The following is an 18,238-nucleotide window of genomic DNA, read 5'->3' on the forward strand; positions in this document are numbered from 1 at the left end:
TGTCTTGAAAGGAGGGTATGAGATGAACATCAACAAAAGCAAAACGAGGATAATGGAATGTAGTCGGATTAAGTCGGGTGATGCTGAGCGAATTAGATTAGGAAATTAGACACTTAAAGTAGTAAAAGAGTTTTGCTATTTGGGGAGCAAAATAACTGATGATGGTCGAAGTAGAGAGGATATAAAATGTAGACTGGCTATGGCAAGGAAAGCGTTTCTGAAGAAGAGAAATTTGTTAACATCGAGTATAGATTTAAGTGTCAGGAAGTCGTTTCTGAAAGTATTTGTATGGAGTGTAGCCATGTATGGAAGTGAAACATGGACGATAAATAGTTTGGACAAGAAGAGAATAGAAGCTTTCGAAATGTGGTGCTACAGAAGAATACTGAAGATTTGATGGGTAGATCACATAACTAATGAGGAGGTATTGAATAGAATTGGGGAGAAGAGGAGTTTGTGGTACAACTTGACAAGAAGGTGGGACCGGTTGGTAGGACATGTTCTGAGGCATCAAGGGATCACAAATTTAGCATTGGAGGGCAGCGTGGAGGGTAAAAATCGTAGAGGGAGAACAAGAGATGAATACACTAAGCAGATTCAGAAGGATGTAGGTTGCAGTAAGTACTGGGAGATGAAGAAGCTTGCACGGGACAGAGTAGCATGGAGAGCTGCATCAAACCAGTCTCAGGACTGAAGACAACAACAACAACAACAACAAAAAATTGGATTTAACATCCAAAATCTGATTATTTATTGGCTTTAAGGCGGAACAGAGTTCGCCGGGTCAGCTAGTTGTTTAAAAGTGGGAGTAGGTGGAAGTCAAGAGGATAAGGTAGATGTTCCAGAAATTTCTACCGTGAATTCTTCAGTTTTTCTGTTAGGAAAACATAAGGGCAAGATGATTTTTAGAGCTCTGTACCTCAATCGGTAAAAAGGGAACCCCTATAAGGTCACTTTCTTGTCTGTCTGTATGTCCGATTGTTAAAATTCCTTTTCCCTCAGGAACGGATGGACGTATCAAGTTGGTCTATGGTCCTTTGGTGGCGTAAAATAACGCAAGCTTCTAAACCAATACAATCCAAAGATTTGCAATTTATGTCACACATTTTGATACTCGTAAACTTACTCATCATCAAAAAATTTCAATTATTTACAGCTAACCTAGAAAGCTGGGCAAGTAGCAAGGCTTCACAGTAGAAATAAAGGAAAAATCCTAAAACTGTTAGTTCGTATTTACATCAGAAGAAAAAATATTTTTTTTGCCATTTGTGCGTCCGTCTATTAAGACCCCGTCTTCTCAAGAATGGGTACACGTTTCAAGTTGAAATTTGTGCCACATACTACGGTCTACCGGCACTTAGCGGTGTAAAAAATTTAAGCTTCTAAGTCAATGCAACGAAAAGACACGGTCATTTCTGTCACATATTTTTATACTCGCAAACTCACAGATCAAAATCTATACGGTACTTCCGTTGACCTACAATCATGAAACTTAGTAAGTTTTACAGTATAGCTAAAGGAAAAAATCCGAAAATTGTTAATTTGTAATCATATCTCACGAAAAATAGTTTTTCGTATTTTGTTATACGACTGTCTGTATGTCCGTACGTCTTGTAAGTCCCCTTGTCCACTCATTAAAACCTTTAGGGTACTTTCCGTTTACCTTGAAATATAGAAAATACACTCCTGGAAATTGAAATAAGAACACCGTGAATTCATTGTCCCAGGAAGGGGAAACTTTATTGACACATTCCTGGGGTCAGATACATCGCATGATCACACTGACAGAACCACAGGCACATAGACACAGGCAACAGAGCATGCACAATGTCGACACTAGTACAGTGTATATCCACCTTTCGCAGCAATGCAGGCTGCTATTCTCCCATGGAGACGATCGTAGAGATGCTGGATGTAGTCCTGTGGAACGACTTGCCATGCCATTTCCACCTGGCGCCTCAGTTGGACCAGCGTTCGTGCTGGACGTGCAGACCGCGTGAGTCCCAAACATGCTCAATGGGGGACAGATCCGGAGATCTTGCTGGCCAGGGTAGTTGACTTACACCTTCTAGAGCACGTTGGGTGGCACGGGATACATGCGGACGTGCATTGTCCTGTTGGAACAGCAAGTTCCCTTGCCGGTCTAGGAATGGTAGAACGATGGGTTCGATGACGGTTTGGATGTACCGTGCACTATTCAGTGTCCCCTCGACGATCACCAGTGGTGTACGGCCAGTGTAGGAGATCGCTCCCCACACCATGATGCCAGGTGTTGGCCCTGTGTGCCTCGGTCGTATGCAGTCCTGATTGTGGCACTCACCTGCACAGCGCCAAACACGCTTACGACCATCATTGGCACCAAGGCAGAAGCGACTCTCATCGCTGAAGACGACACGTCTCCATTCGTCCCTCCATTCACGCCTGTCGCGACACCACTGGAGGCGGGCTGCACGATGTTGGGGCGTGAGCGGAAGACTGCCTAACGGTGTGCGGGACCGTAGCCCAGCTTCATGGAGACGGTTGCGAATGGTCTTCGCCGATACCCCAGGAGCAACAGTGTCCCTAATTTGCTGGGAAGTGGCGGTGCGGTCCCCTACGGCACTGCGTAGGATCCTACGGTCTTGGCGTGCATCCGTGCGTCGCTGCGGTCCGGTCCCAGGTCGACGGGCACGTGCACCTTCCGCCGACCACTGGCGACAACATCGATGTACTGTGGAGACCTCACGCCCCGCGTGTTGAGCAATTCGGCGGTACGTCCACCCGGCCTACCGCATGCCCACTATACGCCCTCGCTCAAAGTCCGTCAACTGCACATACGGTTCACGTCCACGCTGTCGCGGCATGCTACCAGTGTTAAAGACTGCGATGGAGCTCCGTATGCCACGGCAAACTGGCTGACACTGACGGCGGCGGTGCACAAATGCTGCGCATCTAGCGCCATTCGACGGCCAACACCGCGGTTCCTGGTGTGTCCGCTGTGCCGTGCGTGTGATCATTGCTTGTACAGCCCTCTCGCAGTGTCCGGAGCAAGTATGGTGGGTCTGACACACCGGTGTCAATGTGTTCTTTTTTCCATTTCCAGGAGTATAGATTAAGGAAAGCAGACCTACATTTCTAGCATTTGTAGATTTAGAGAAAGCTTTTGACAATGTTGACTGGAATACTCTCTTTCAAATTCTAAAGGTGGCAGGGGTAAAATACAGGGAGCGAAAGGCTATTTACAATTTGTACAGAAACCAGACGGCAGTTACAAGAGTCGAGGGGCATGAAAGGGAAGCAGCGGTTGGGAAGGGAGTGAGACAGGGTTGTAGCCTATCCCCGATCTTATTCAATCTGTATATTGAGCAAGCAGTAAAGGAAACAAAAGAAAAATTAGGAGTAGGTTTTAAAGTCCATGGAGAAGAAATAAAAACGTTGAGGTTCGCCGATGACATTGTAATTCTGTCAGTGACAGCAAAGGACTTGGAAGAGCAGTTGAATGGAATGGACAGTGTCTTGAAAGGAGGGTATGCGATGAACATCAACAAAAGCAAAACGGGGATAATGGAATGTAGTCGGATTAAGTCGGGTGATGCTGAGGGAATTAGATTAGGAAATGAGACACTTAAAGTAGTAAAAGAGTTTTGCTATTTGGGGAGCAAAATAACTGATTATGGTCGAAGTAGAGAGGATATAAAATGTAGACTGGCTATGGCAAGGAAAGCGTTTCTGAAGAAGAAAAATTTGTTAACATCGAGTATAGATTTAAGTGTCAGGAAGTCGTTTCTGAAAGTATTTGTATGGAGTGTAGCCATGTATGGAAGTGAAACATGGACGATAAATAGTTTGGACAAGAAGAGAATAGAAGCTTTCGAAATGTGGTGCTACAGAAGAATACTGAAGATTTGATGGGTAGATCACATAACTAATGTGGAGGTATTGAATAGAATTGGGGAGAAGAGGAGTTTGTGGTACAACTTGACAAGAAGGTGGGACCGGTTGCTAGGACATGTTCTGAGGCATCAAGGGATCACAAATTTAGCATTGGAGGGCAGCGTGGAGGGTAAAAATCGTAGAGGGAGAACAAGAGATGAATACACTAAGCAGATTCAGAAGGATGTAGGTTGCAATAAGTACTGGGAGATGAAGAAGCTTGCACGGGACAGAGTAGCATGGAGAGCTGCATCAAACCAGTCTCAGGACTGAAGACAACAACAACAACAAAAAATTGGATTTAACATCCAAAATCTGATTATTTATTGGCTTTAAGGCGGAACAGAGTTCGCCGGGTCAGCTAGTTCTTTAAAAGTGGGAGTAGGTGGAAGTCAAGAGGATAGGGTAGATGTTCCAGAAATTTCTACCGTGAATTCTTCAGTTTTTCTGTTAGGAAAACATAAGGGCAAGATGATTTTTAGAGCTCTGTACCTCAATCGGTAAAAAGGGAACCCCTATAAGGTCACTTTCTTGTCTGTCTGTATGTCCGATTGTTAAAATTCCTTTTCCCTCAGGAACGGATGGACGTATCAAGTTGGTCTATGGTCCTTTGGTGGCGTAAAATAACGCAAGCTTCTAAACCAATACAATCCAAAGATTTGCAATTTATGTCGCACATTTTGATACTCGTAAACTTACTCATCATCAAAAAATTTCAATTATTTACAGCTAACCTAGAAAGCTGGGCAAGTAGCAAGGCTTCACAGTAGAAATAAAGGAAAAATCCTAAAACTGTTAGTTCGTATTCACATCAGAAGAAAAAATATTTTCTTTTTGCCATTTGTGCGTCCGTCTATTAAGACCCCGTCTTCTCAAGAATGGGTACACGTTTCAAGTTGAAATTTGTGCCACGTACTACGGTCTACCGCCACTTAGCGGTGTAAAAAATTTAAGCTTCTAAGTCAATGCAACGAAAAACACGGTCATTTCTGTCACATATTTTTATACTCGCAAACTCACAGATCAAAATCTATACGGTACTTCCGTTGACCTACAATCATGAAACTTAGTAAGTTTTACAGTATAGCTAAAGGAAAAAATCCGAAAATTGTTAATTTGTAATCATATCTCACGAAAAATAGTTTTTCGTATTTTGTTATACGACTGTCTGTATGTCCGTACGTCTTGTAAGTCCCCTTGTCCACTCATTAAAACCTTTAGGGTACCTTCCGTTTACCTGGAAATATGAATTTGACAAGACACAACGTTTGATAATGCGAATAAAGGAGAAAATAGATAAACTGTTAGTTTACAATTATTTTACACAAAAAATTTTCATTTATTATCTGATTTCAAACTTAAAACACTCTCGGAAGTCCTGGAACTGCCGAGACCTGTATACTGCCAGGGTCAATGTGGAAAACAGGAAAAAATCGTTGAGATTCACGAGACCCCGGATGGATGAACTGTCTGTAGACACAATTAATTTTGTACGGAATCTTTATAGCGTGATTACTTCTCGCACCTGGCCAATTTTTCTTTCGTGGTTCAGACCGACCTCTTCTGCCGTATTATAAGGAGCGACCACGAAGTTTCCGTTCGAAAGCCGTATTGTCCAGAATCGGTATGTCAGTCAGGCAAAATCGCCGTGAACGTTGAGACGATCATCCCAGCGACGAAGCAGATTGAATATACCCGTTTGGTAACAAACCGTATCCTGCTGGGTGCAGAAGTCCGAGATTGTCCGATGCACATCGTCATCCGACAGGAATCGTCGACCCTTCAAGCCATTTTTAAGAGGCCGAAGGCGTGGTAATCGCACGGGGAGGGATCAAAACTATAAGGCGGATGCTCGAGTCTCTCCCACTTGATGGACAGATGAGGCTGGTCTCCCAGATCGAGCAACGCCTTGTGTCGAATCACGAGCAGCGAGGAACTCGGCGCACCATTCCACGACGGTGATTTTCGACAGACATGCTGCACCATACCCATTCTTCATTCTCCGATGGGTGTCTCCCTGTGTTTGTCTTTCTGCAGCCGAGAAAAGAATAACAACACGTTCGTCTTATTTGGACGCGTTTGGTAATAACGTCCCCATAGTTCACGTTTCCGCATTTACCCACACGCGCATCCGTAAGACACGAATGTCACACTGATGCCTTGCCCATATGTCGGTGTTTATATACCCGCATCGCAGCCACGCTACGTTCGGTACACGCTGCAGTGGTGTCCTCAAAGGGGAACCTTTTGATCGCCCCTTATATTTCATTCAGTTGATTGAAGAGACTTGTCAAGTATTTGCCAATTACTGTTTTCCTCTTTGCGGGACAATCAATAAGGAAAATCTCTTCTGATTCATAGAAAATACAGTTCATAATATTCCCGACAGACTGAAGTGATTTAGCGTTCTTCGGTGTAAGGACATCCCTGTCCACCAACTACTCTGATTACTGTCTTGTTTCTGAAGCCGAATGATAAATCCACATCTCTCCATCGTAATAAATTAGGCACAAAGTCAGTTGAATTCTTTTTTAAAAAATCAAACTTGCTGAGAAATTAGTTTTCACATTAGAAATTAGTTTTAGTTAGGTCATCATCCATTACATGTGGCATGCTTATTGCGTAAAAATGAAGCATACTTAGTTCTCGTACACAATACGCAGGGTTCTTTCCACTGACATGACTATGCCGCCAACTATTTCAGGAGTCACTAACCGCCAATCGTCCATTGTAATTTTATAGATTGTCCAAACGTTCTGTGTTTGCTTAAAGTTTCGCTACGACTTCCAAATAGATCATCTTCATGAGAAGTAAAGCCACGTTTTAGTCCAAACACCCCTTTCTGAACAGTCTCAACGGGTGTTGGAGGATGCTGAAAAATAAGGATTAAGAAAAAAAAATTCAATACGCTGTACCGTCTTCGAGTTACTTAGTTTTGAAGTTAGCGAATCAGGCCGTTGCCCGTGCAAATTAAACCAGCCCGACTGATAAACTTACACTGAGATGATAAAAATCATGGAATAGCGATACGCACATATACAGATGGCGATAGTATCTCGTAGACGAGATGTAGAGGGGCAGTGCATTGGCGTAGCGGTCATTTGTACGCAGGTGATTCACGTGAAAAGGTATCCGACATAATGATGGTCGCACTACGAGAATTAACAGACCTTGAACGTAGTATGGTTGTTGGAGCTAGGCGCATGGGACTCAAAAAATGGCTCCAAGCACTATGGGACTTAGAATCTGAGGTCATCAGTCCCCTAGACTTAGAACTACTCAAACCTAACTAACCTAAGGAAATCACACACATCCATGCCCGAGGCAAGATTCGAACCTGCGACAGTATCAGCAGCTCTGAAGCGCCTAGAACCGCTCGGCCACAGCGGCCGGCAGGTATGGGACTCTCCATTTCGGAAATGATTAGGGAATTCAATGTTCCAAGATCTTCAGTGTTTAGAGTGTAGCGAGTACACCAGATTTCAAGCATTACATCTTACCACGGGCAACGCAGTGCCCGACCACTTAACGACCGAGAGCGTGGCGTTTGGGTAGAGTTGTCAGTGCTAACAGACACGCGGTACTGCGTGAAATAACGACAGAAATCAATGTGGGAGGTACGACGAACGTATCTCTTATGTTAGTGCTGTGAAATGTGGCGTTAATGGTCTACGGCAACAGACGATCGACGCGAGTGCTTTGCTAACAGCACGACATCGCCTCTCGTGGGCTCCCAACTGTATCGGTTGAGCTCTAGACGACTGGAAAACCGTGGCCTGGTCACATGAGTCCCGATTTGAGTTGGTAAGAACTGATGGTAGGATTCGAGTATAGCGGGGACCTCACGGAACCCTGGACCCAGGTTGTCGACAAGGGACTGTGCTAACTAGTGGTGGTTTCATAATAGTGTGCACTGTGTTTAGATGGAATGCACTGGGTACTTTGGTCCAACTGAACCAATCATTGACTGTAAATGGTTATGTTGGCTACATGGAGACCATCTTCAGTCATTCAGGGACAGTATATTCCCAAACGAAGATGGAATTTATACGGATGCCAATGTGCCACGTCACAGGACCACAATTCTTGGCGACAGGCTTGAGGAATATTCTGGACTTTTCGAGAAAATTATTTAGCCACTCGGATCTCCCGACATGAATCGCATGGAAAATTATGAGACACTGTGGATAGGACAGTTCGTGCACAAAGTCCTGCACCGACAGTACTGTCGCAATTACAGATGGCTATAGGGGCAGCTTTGCTCAGTATTACTGCACGGGACTTCCAACGCCCTGTTCAGTCCACGCCACGTCGAACTGCTGCAAATGGTTCAAATGGCTCCGAGCACTATGGGACTCAACTGCTGAGGTCATTAGTCCCCTAGAACTTAGAACTACTTAAACCTAACTAACCTAAGGACATCACAAACATCCATGCCCGAGGCAGGATTCGAACCTGCGACCGTAGCGGTCTTGCGGTTCCAGACTGCAGCGCCTTTAACCGCACGGCCACTTCGGCCGGCGAACTGCTGCACTACGACGGGAAGAAGGAGGTCCGACACGACATCAGGAAGAATCCCATGACTTTTGTCACCTCACTGTAGCATCAGTTGTTCTCATAGAGTAGACGATGGCGTACGAGACTGCTCAGCCTGATCTGCATTAAATGTCACAAAAATTGATGTGGGTCAATTATAAATTATTAGGATGATGTGTTACTGCACAGTCTCTACCAGTCAGTGACAAACCTTTTTTTTTTTATATAGAGAGGGCTGCGGCATGAAATGAAATGTCGTGTGGCTAGGGCCTCCCGTCGGGTAGACCGTTCGCCTGGTGCAGGTCTTTTGAGTTGACGCCACTTCGGCGACCTGCGCGTCGAGGCTGCGGCATGTGGTCAGAGGAAATCCATCGTCTAGTGTGCCTGTGGCTGAGTAGCGTTTGTGCCGCATATGGGCGAAAAACTTGTGTCACCACGATGTCACGTTGTCGCTTTACTATTGTTACGGCTTAAAATGTGCCAAAATAACAAAAAATTGGTAACGCCACTTTTGTAGTAGGCCGATAATGTTTTACCTTGACCCCGTGCAACAATTTTATCTTAAAAACCGCTATCATCAATACATTACTTTTAATCGTACAATGTAACCTCTCATGGCCAGTATTTATTTCTGTAGCCTGTTTGGGAAGTGCGCTTAACTTTCGTCCCCTGCTGGGCGAGACACTGTCAAAAGCTGTGGAGACAGGTATTTAAATTCTGTCATTGCTATTACTATCAGTGCGACTACTGAGAGGGCTGAGTTTGCTGTGTCATGGGATCGATTATCCCAAAAACCTCTCTGACGTGTTAAAGGAAAAACGGGATTCGCCCTTGAATAACTGTACAACTAAATATTTTAGGTAACTGATTGTCTGGTGAGAACTGTTTGCTGTCTTGATAGAAGAAGGCGAGAAAAAATTTTGATTTCGGCTTAAAAGTTTCCATAATTTCTTTCTACATGCGCAACAAAATCCACAGAGAGCCAGGAAAAGATTTTTCCCATATTTATTTCAGTTACAGACCTCAATATTTTACATCGGGTCATAAATATCAGATATAGAAACCAATAAAACAGGAACATGTTACCGTACGATGCGCATCAGGTAAAGCTGTCAGAAATGAGTTTATGCATAAATGACCCACTCATATGAATACAAACTATTTTTCCGTCACATCGAGCCAACAAATGTAAATATTGTACTGTAAAAGTAATAACACAAACAAGGTTCATTGTTTTTATGTAAAATTGTAAATAACACGTACACTATTCTAATAGACATGTTGAGCAGCGCGGAGTAGCCGCGCCGTCTGAGGCGCCTTGCCACGGGATCCCGCGGCTTCCCCCGTCGGTGTTTCGAGTCCTCCCTCAGGCATGGGTATGTGTGTTGTCTTTAGCGTAAATTAGTTTAAGTTAGATTAAATAGTGTGTAAGCCTAGGGACCGATGACCTCAGCAGTTTGGTCCCATAGGGAGGGAAAAAAATAATACACATGTTGTCTCTATTCATCTCAGCAGACTAACCTTCAGCGACGACTGACATGCCAACAGCAAGGCGTATGAGGTGTCGCTACTGCTCACCCAGCCAACAAGAACTGCTTTTTTTTCTTTATCGTTATTTTTATACCTGTACAGGTACGCCGGCAGCGGCAAAACTACGCCGCTCTTCAGCCACAAACATTACAATGAGTACAGAAAGAAGCATAGATAAACAAAACAAAACGGTGCATAAAAAACAGTAGACAAAGTTAAAAAAACATGGAGCTGTTCACAGGCGCAGTGAAAATAAAAAACGTTCAGCACTAGCACACGAACATAGACGAGAAAAATGACACATGTGAACGACAGAGCACAAACGACGAAACACTGAATCACTGTCACAAAGGCACACATAAACACTGATGACGATCTCCGGCAGTGAATGTTCATTAGTCGTGTGCAAGTCCGGGGACCTGCCAGAGGGGAAAAGGCGGGGAGAAGGGGGAGAGAGAGGGTGGAGATGCCAGTGGCAGAGGAGGGGAGGGGGGAAGAAAGTAGGGGGGAAGAAGATAGGGGGGTAGGGGAAGCCTAAGGGAAGAGGAGGGAGGGGGGAAGGGAGGAGGGGGAGAAGGGAGAGAGGGTGCCCTTGGGAAAAGCACAGGGGGTGGAAGGGGAGGATCAAAGTTGGTAGATGGAGGGGATGAGGGCATCATCAGGAAGGGGGAGTTGGCAGAAGCCACCTTGGGCGAGGGTATGGAGAGTGGAGAGATGGAGAGCAGTTGGGCTGTGGGAATACAGGTTCGGTAGCGGACAAGGGTGGGAGAGTATGGGAGAGACAAGCAGGTGAGGGAGATCAAGTTTGCGGGAGGTCTAGAGGATCTGTATCTGTTTGAGGAGAAGGAGGAGCTGCAGGAACGGAATGAGGTCATACAGGATCCGCGTGGGGGAGGGGAGGCGGATGCGATAGGTGAGGCAGAGCGCATGGCGTTCTAGGATTTGTGAAAGGTAGGAGGGGCAGAGATCCAGGTGGGATGGGTGTAGGAGAAAATAGGGGGGATGAGGGATTTATAGGTGTGGAGGATGGTGGAGTGGTCAAGACCCCATGTGCGGCCAGAAAGAAGCTTGAGGAGACAGAGTCAGGAGTGTGCCTTGGCTTGGATAGTCCAGAGATGGGGGTCCAGGAGAGGCGACGGTCAAGGGTGACGCCAAGGTACTTGAGGGTGGGGGTGAGGGTGATAGGACAGCCATAAATGGTGGTATAGAATTGGAGGAGACGGAAGGAAGGGGTGGTTTTGCCTACAATGATCGCCTTGACCTTGAGCAACCTCTGGTTACACCAAGTGATGAACCGGTCAAGATGGGATTGGAGAAGGTGTTTGGAGCGTTGCAGGGTGGGGGCGAGGGCAAAGAAGGCTGTGTCATTGGTGTACTGGAGAAGGTGGACGGGAGGTGAAGGCGGCGGTTTGTCCGCCGTATATAGAAGGTAGAGAAGAGGGGAGAGGACGGAACCTTGGGGTAGAAGGTGTAAGAGTCCGTGTTATGGATGGTGACATAGGAAGGACGTTGGGAAAGAAAGGACCCGATCAGATGGACGTAGTTGATAGGAAGCGCGAAGCAAGAACTGCACCACTAGCCAGTCAAAGAATAAATAAATGGTCAACATCATTTCAGCAAGAGTCAATAAAACTTTCTACAAAAGCGCTCAGTAGAACGCTAGCAAATGTATATATTAAGAAGGGAGACTTGATTTAATAGAAGTAACAGACATTGTAGAACAGTTTGAAAAAAAAAAAGAAAGAAAGAAAAGTGTTATTTAAAACCGTTAGTGAACTGAAACCAGCTTGAAGTAACAACTATCGAACGACATGAAAACTATTTCAAAGAAACATCTGTTTAATGTGCCCTAGCGGAAAATCTGAAAAGTGAAGCTAATGTTGTCAATCTGCATATGCATCAAATTAAAATCTTGTCTTTATGTGCTTGTGGCAAGAATATTTCCTTACAGGATGTAGAAAAATTTCCGCTACCAGTCACAATAAAAGGTTATTTATTTGTCACACGACCGCTTTCAGGCTTGTGCCCATCCTCTGGTGTTCATACATTCATGTATATGTTTATATTGCTGGAGATCAATAAAGATGAAGCGTCATTACTATAGTTACGCTGTGGTGGCAGTTTTTCCACTTACTTGCACACTTATTATCATTTTGAAGAGTGCACATCGTAATAGCGAAATATGCAGCTAAACTTTATAAAACTGAAATATGGACGAGAAAATGATAATAAGTGTGCAACTAATTAGAAGAACTGTCACGCAAGCGTAACTATAATAATGATGCTTCATCTTGATTGATCTCCAGCAATATAAACATGTACATGAATGTATGAACACCTGAGGATGGGCGCAAGCTCGAAAGTAGTCGCGTGACAAATAAATAACCTTTTATTGTGACTGGTAGTGTAAATTTTACTACGCCCTATAAAGGAACAGTCAAGGAGTTCAACAGCATCCACTATGGATAAAATTCATATTTCCTTATATTCTGGTGAAAAAATATTTAAGTACTATTCCTGTTATAACGAAAATATGTTAGTACAAAACTAAAATGTAATTGCTAATCATCGATCAATATAACAGTCTATATTTTGACAAGAAAAGGCATCCAGTTTTATAAAAGCATGATGGTATGGAGAGGCTACAGTCAAACAGTAGTTATATTAAGCACAACGGACTTACGTATGAGTTGTTTAAAGCAATTATAGATAAAAATCATCAGATGTAAATTTTAGTTCTGGCGAAACAATGTTTGCTAACGAGCTCCTTGTCCAGGCCCTGGAGACGCAAGGCATGTCGACCGGCCGCCGTATCATCCCATTCCTCGCGGTGTCAGGTGAATGCGGATGTGGTATGGAGGTCCAGCACAACGCTCTCCCGGCCGTTTTGTCGGCATTCCAGACCCTGGAACCGACGCTTCTTATTGAAGTAGCTCCCCAGTTGGCATCACGAAACTGAGTGAACCCTCTACCAGTCCTCCTGCCAAGGAAAAATCCTTGACAGTACCAAGAATCGTACCCGGATCCTCCGCATATCAGCCATTTACGCTCACCACTCAACTGCGGAGACGGACTGATGAAGGAATAAATAAAAAGGCTATAAAATACAAACGCGTAAACTGTATCCGTGCAAAGTCCTGTTGGAACTTGGATATGCTGTCCTCATCAGAGCTGTTGCAAAAAAAAGAAGTATAGTTTATTACAAAGGGCAATCGTATGTAACCCTCTGAAATTTGCTACATATCGTAATCGGCTAAACACTGTTCTCCTGGGCGACACAGACAAAATATTAGTTGAAAAGACAAACATTAATATATGCTACATGCTGTGTGCATAGTTTATACATAAAACATGTGTAATTTTATACACAAACAGAAAGAAAATAGAATGGACAAAACAATAAAATGATTAAATTGTGGCAATACAGGGATCGTAAGGATAATCTAAAGGCTCTCTAAACATAACATAAAAGAGCTACATTATTTAGGAACCTATGGTCATTACCGGCTGGAGTGGCCGAGCGGTTCTAGGCGCTATAGTCTGGAGCCGCGCCACCGCTACGGTCACAGGTTCGAATCCTGCCTCGGGCATGGATGTGTGTGATGTCCTTAGGTTAGTTAGGTTTGTCCTAATTTCTAGGGGACTGATGACCTCAGCAGTTAAGTCCCATCGTTCTCATAGCCGTTTGAACCATTTTTGCGGTCATTCAGCCTTCTTCTTTTTTGTTCTACGCATAACACCGAAGACAGTACTGACTCAGGGAATTGAAATGCAGACCAGTCACATTAAATGCCATATGGTACCCCAAACAGTATATGTAACTAACACAACCTACGAAATATGTATGTCGTATAGAACGAAAGAAACGACAAATGGTTCAAATGGCTCTGAGCACTATGGGACTTAACATCTGAGGTCATCAGTCCCCTAGAACTTAGAACTATGTAAAACTATCTAACCTAAGGACATCACACACATCCATGCCCGAGGCAGGATTCGAACCTGCGACCGTAGCGGTCGCGCGGTTCCAGTGTGAAGCGCCTTGAACCTCTCGGCCACTCTGGCCGGCGAAAGAAACGACACAGCAGTCAGTAAAAGATATAAAAATTCAAGCTAAAAAGGCATGTAACTGGTATTGAGCTTCGTTACTTGCTCGATGTGATTACCAGACAAAAGGAAGATCTGTGTCTTTCATCGGGCTCTAAAAAAAACGCATTGAGTGCTAAATCAGTTTCTTCATCGAGCCAATTCTTCTTCTATTTATAGATGTCTAGCGCTTCCAGTAGCTCAAGGGCACATAATTTTTACAGGGAGAACTCGCAGGCAAAGCTTTTATCGGCTGGGCTAGCCCGGTACTGTTCACAACCCGCACTCACGGATTCCCTTCCGGCTGTACATCTGTCCTGTCTTTGTTTCCGGAAGCAATCCCCCAGGCTGCGCCTAAGTCATTTAATTACATAGATCGTCTTGTTCCCTTCTTCAAAGAACAATTGACCCAAATGAGCTGGAAATGATCACGTCTCTCTCTCTTTCTTTCGAACCGTGCGCGCGCGTTTGTGTGTGTCTGTGTGTGTGTGTGTGTGTGTGTGTGTGTGGTATTAAGTGTGTTCAAGGGCGACGTTATTAGCGCGCTGTTAATCTCTCTGTAGTATAACACACGCTTAGCATTTTCCTTCTGATGTGCAGGCGCATCTTACGAGCTTCAACAAGGACATTGATGGGCGCTGTTTCAATTGCATCAAAACATATTCTGATGCTGAATTTGTTACGGAGTTTCACTATGGCTCTTGCACAGGTTTTCTGCTGAGGGTGTGTAAGGCCGTAAAAGACGGCGTGATAACTGCGGTGGTGAAATGAGTTTCTGTGGAACATGTTTTATTTCTTCAGAGGTGGAGCTCGAACTGCAAGGCGAGAACTGTCCTGTGTTTGTTGGCAGCCCGAAGGCGAGGTCCAGGAAAAGCAGCGGGGCGCACGCGCTGGCGGCGTGTTTGCTGCGGCTGGCGCTGCCGCTGCCGCTGCCGCTGCCGGCCTTGGGCGTGGAGCGACGGCCGGAACTGCCGACTGCCCCGGCTCCTCTCGACTGCAGCAAGGACGCCGCTCGGGCCAGTCAGCGCTCCCTCACCTGGGACACCAGCCTCCCGTCCACTTGTGCTGATAATGCGTCAGACGCCGATTTAAAGCAAAACATTTACTAGAAACACCACAAAAACGTGACAAAATGGCTCTGAGCACTGTGGGACTTAACAGCTGAGGTCATCAGTCCCCTAGAACTTAGACCTACTTAAACCTAACTAACCCAAGGACATCCATGCCCGAGGCAGGATTCGAACCTGCGACCGTAGCAGTCGTGCGGTTCCGGACTGAATCGCCTACAACCGCTCGGCCACCCCGGCCGACAAAAACGTGACACTACTAGAGGAATACGTTACGACACTACTGGAAGAATATGTCAAAACCACCAAAACCAAACCAACACCACGCTGAAGTGAAGTCCCAACAATAACAGCTGACAGCCTTCAAAGATTAATAATGCATGTGCACTGCCCCTAACCATTGGTTGTATGCAACCTGCAACACCTTCAAATACCATGTGAAAGAATTTCATTTTCTTTCGCTCATTACACGTAAACTTTTAGCCCTACAGAAAAAATGAAAAGGATCTTTTTTGAAGGAAATTTAATGTAGTTACTTTTATACTGGTATAAGTTTTTTCTAGAGGCTGTAGTTTTCGAAGTATTCGAGAAAAACGTACAGAAGTGACCCTCAAACGCATTTTTCTTGAATAACTCGAAAGCCGTGGTCTCCAGTGAAAACGAAACCTAGTACAAAATTTTAGCTACATTAAATTTTCTACGCAAAGTCCTGCTCATGTTTCCTGCAGGACTAATGGTTTGCACGTAGAGAGCGAGAGAATATGAACATCTTCCACATGTTCAAAGAGCTTACGGGTTTCCTGCCGGGTGACGTCGTCGACCGCCGCCGATATTTCGGCAGGAGTACACAATGCCATTCTCAAGGCACAACTACAAAGAGGAAGCAATGTGCAAGGGAATTTAATACCTCGGTTCACAGAGGAAAAGCAAGGAAGATACCACACACAGAACAAGTAACCGCAGAGTCAACACACAACCAAATACTGCTTGGAATCCGGCTCTGTATCTCATAAAAAACAAACGGACAGAATTGGTGCTACCTCACCTGTTGTTAATAGTCACTATCGATATTTCTGATATTGGTTATCTTTGGTTGTGTGTTGACTCTGCGGTTACTTGTTCTGTGTGTGGTATCTTCCTTGTCTCTCCTCTGTGAACCGAGGTATTAAACTCCCTTGCACATTGCTTCCTCCTTGCAGTTGTGCCTTGAGAATGGCAGGGTGTGCTCCTGTCGAAATACCGGCGGTGGTCGACGAGGTCACCCGGCAGCAAACACGTAAGCTATTTGAACATTCAATTCGCTGGGAAAAGTTAAGGTCTCACATCTCCCACATGGTTTTTGAAGACATAGCGGGTTGCATAAAACTTGTCGGTACGTACAGCTGAATCACCCTGTATATATAAAACTACATTAAATATACTGATATTTTCAAAACTTATTTCCGATTTATTCGTGAATGCAATCCTGCAGCACTTTATAAAAGGCAATATTTCGTATTTTTTGTTTATTTACTTTCATGATTACTATTGTTGCGCCATTCTCAAATAAAAGCTCACATGAGGTGCGCTAATGCATACTCACTCCTTTTAAGAGGTCATCGTCCTCGTGTCACCCGTATTTCCCGTCTGCATGTCGTATGCATAAAAAAATACACATTCTTCATTATCTGTATCTATCAATTTCTACTTAATTCGCATCAATACTGCCTTCTTATCTTATTTATCGCGTTGTGTAGACCAGCAAAACAACGAGCAGTCTTGCTGCATTGTGCGTACGGGATAAAATATGTGTACATGGCTCATCTCTTAACAGGAATGGAGATGCATAGAGGCCTTTCATGTTGAGCTATTACTTCAGAACAGCACAACAACCGAAATCGCGATCGTGATATAGAAATTTACTATCCTCTTAAACTGAAAAAAATTCTAAAAAAATTCTAAAAAAATTCCAGTTTTGTATATATGTATGTCCTCAGTCACAACTCGATGACCGAGCGGGATAGTGCAGTGGTTAGCACAACTGATTTGCATTCAGGACTACGGTTCAAACCCGCGTCCGGCCATCCTGATTTAGGTTTTCCGTGATTTCCGTAAATCGCTTAAGGCAAATGCCTGTATGCCTCCTTCAGAAGGGCACGGCCGCTTTTCTTCTCAATCCCTCCCAAATCCGCGCTTGTACTCCGTCTCCAATGAGCCCGTTGCCGACGGGACGTTAAACACTTATCTCTACAAGTAAAGCAGGGAACCATTCAGAAGCCGGTTTCTTTTGCTGATCGCTGTTCACAATTTCTTACACAATCTAAGGTTTGTGGAAGAGTGATAGAGTAATGTGATTAAAGCCATCTAATAACTACACGCAGACTATTTTGTTGCCTTTTCTCTACGTTTCAGCTCGTATCGCAGAGGTATGGAATCGATTTGTAAGTTTCCTGGTATGGAAACCTACAACATGTTTTTAGGAATAAGAAGTACCTTTTTTCTACATACTTCCATTTAACGTCAACGCCATTTGTTTAGGATATTTTACGTTGAATAGGTTCATCCAGAAAGTACTGCTGCTAATCTTGTCATTGAACTAAAATCATTGGCCCGCATCTCGTGGTCGTGCGGTAGCGTTCTCGCTTCCCACGCCCGGGTTCCCGGGTTCGATTCCCGGCGGGGTCAGGGATTTTCTCTGCCTCGTGATGGCTGGGTGTTGTGTGATGTCCTTAGATTAGTTACGTTTAAGTAGTTCTAAGTTCTAGGGGACTGATGACCACAGATGTTAAGTCCCATAGTGCTCAGAGCCATTTGAACCATTTTTTTGAACTAAAAACATTTAGATCCAAAAATTTCTTTTCATGGTGAGCATCAGAGATTGGCAAACCTGGTGAAAAAGTTCACATACAACGAAGTCGTGCTTAAAAATTAAGAAAATTTTGGCTACAGCATATCTGACATATGAAATTTTCAGCATTTGTGGTTCCATACCACTGGTATCTTTCCAATGATTGTCACTGCTGTTTCGTCTTTGTTGTGATGGGCTGACCGTGCCTAAGCAACCAATATAATCTATCCCGGACATTTTCGATAGGGTTCATGTCTGGAGAACATGCTGGCCACTCTAG

The sequence above is a fragment of the Schistocerca americana genome, chromosome 1 (genome assembly GCF_021461395.2).
Source record: "Schistocerca americana isolate TAMUIC-IGC-003095 chromosome 1, iqSchAmer2.1, whole genome shotgun sequence".
Lineage (NCBI taxonomy): Eukaryota > Metazoa > Arthropoda > Insecta > Orthoptera > Acrididae > Schistocerca > Schistocerca americana.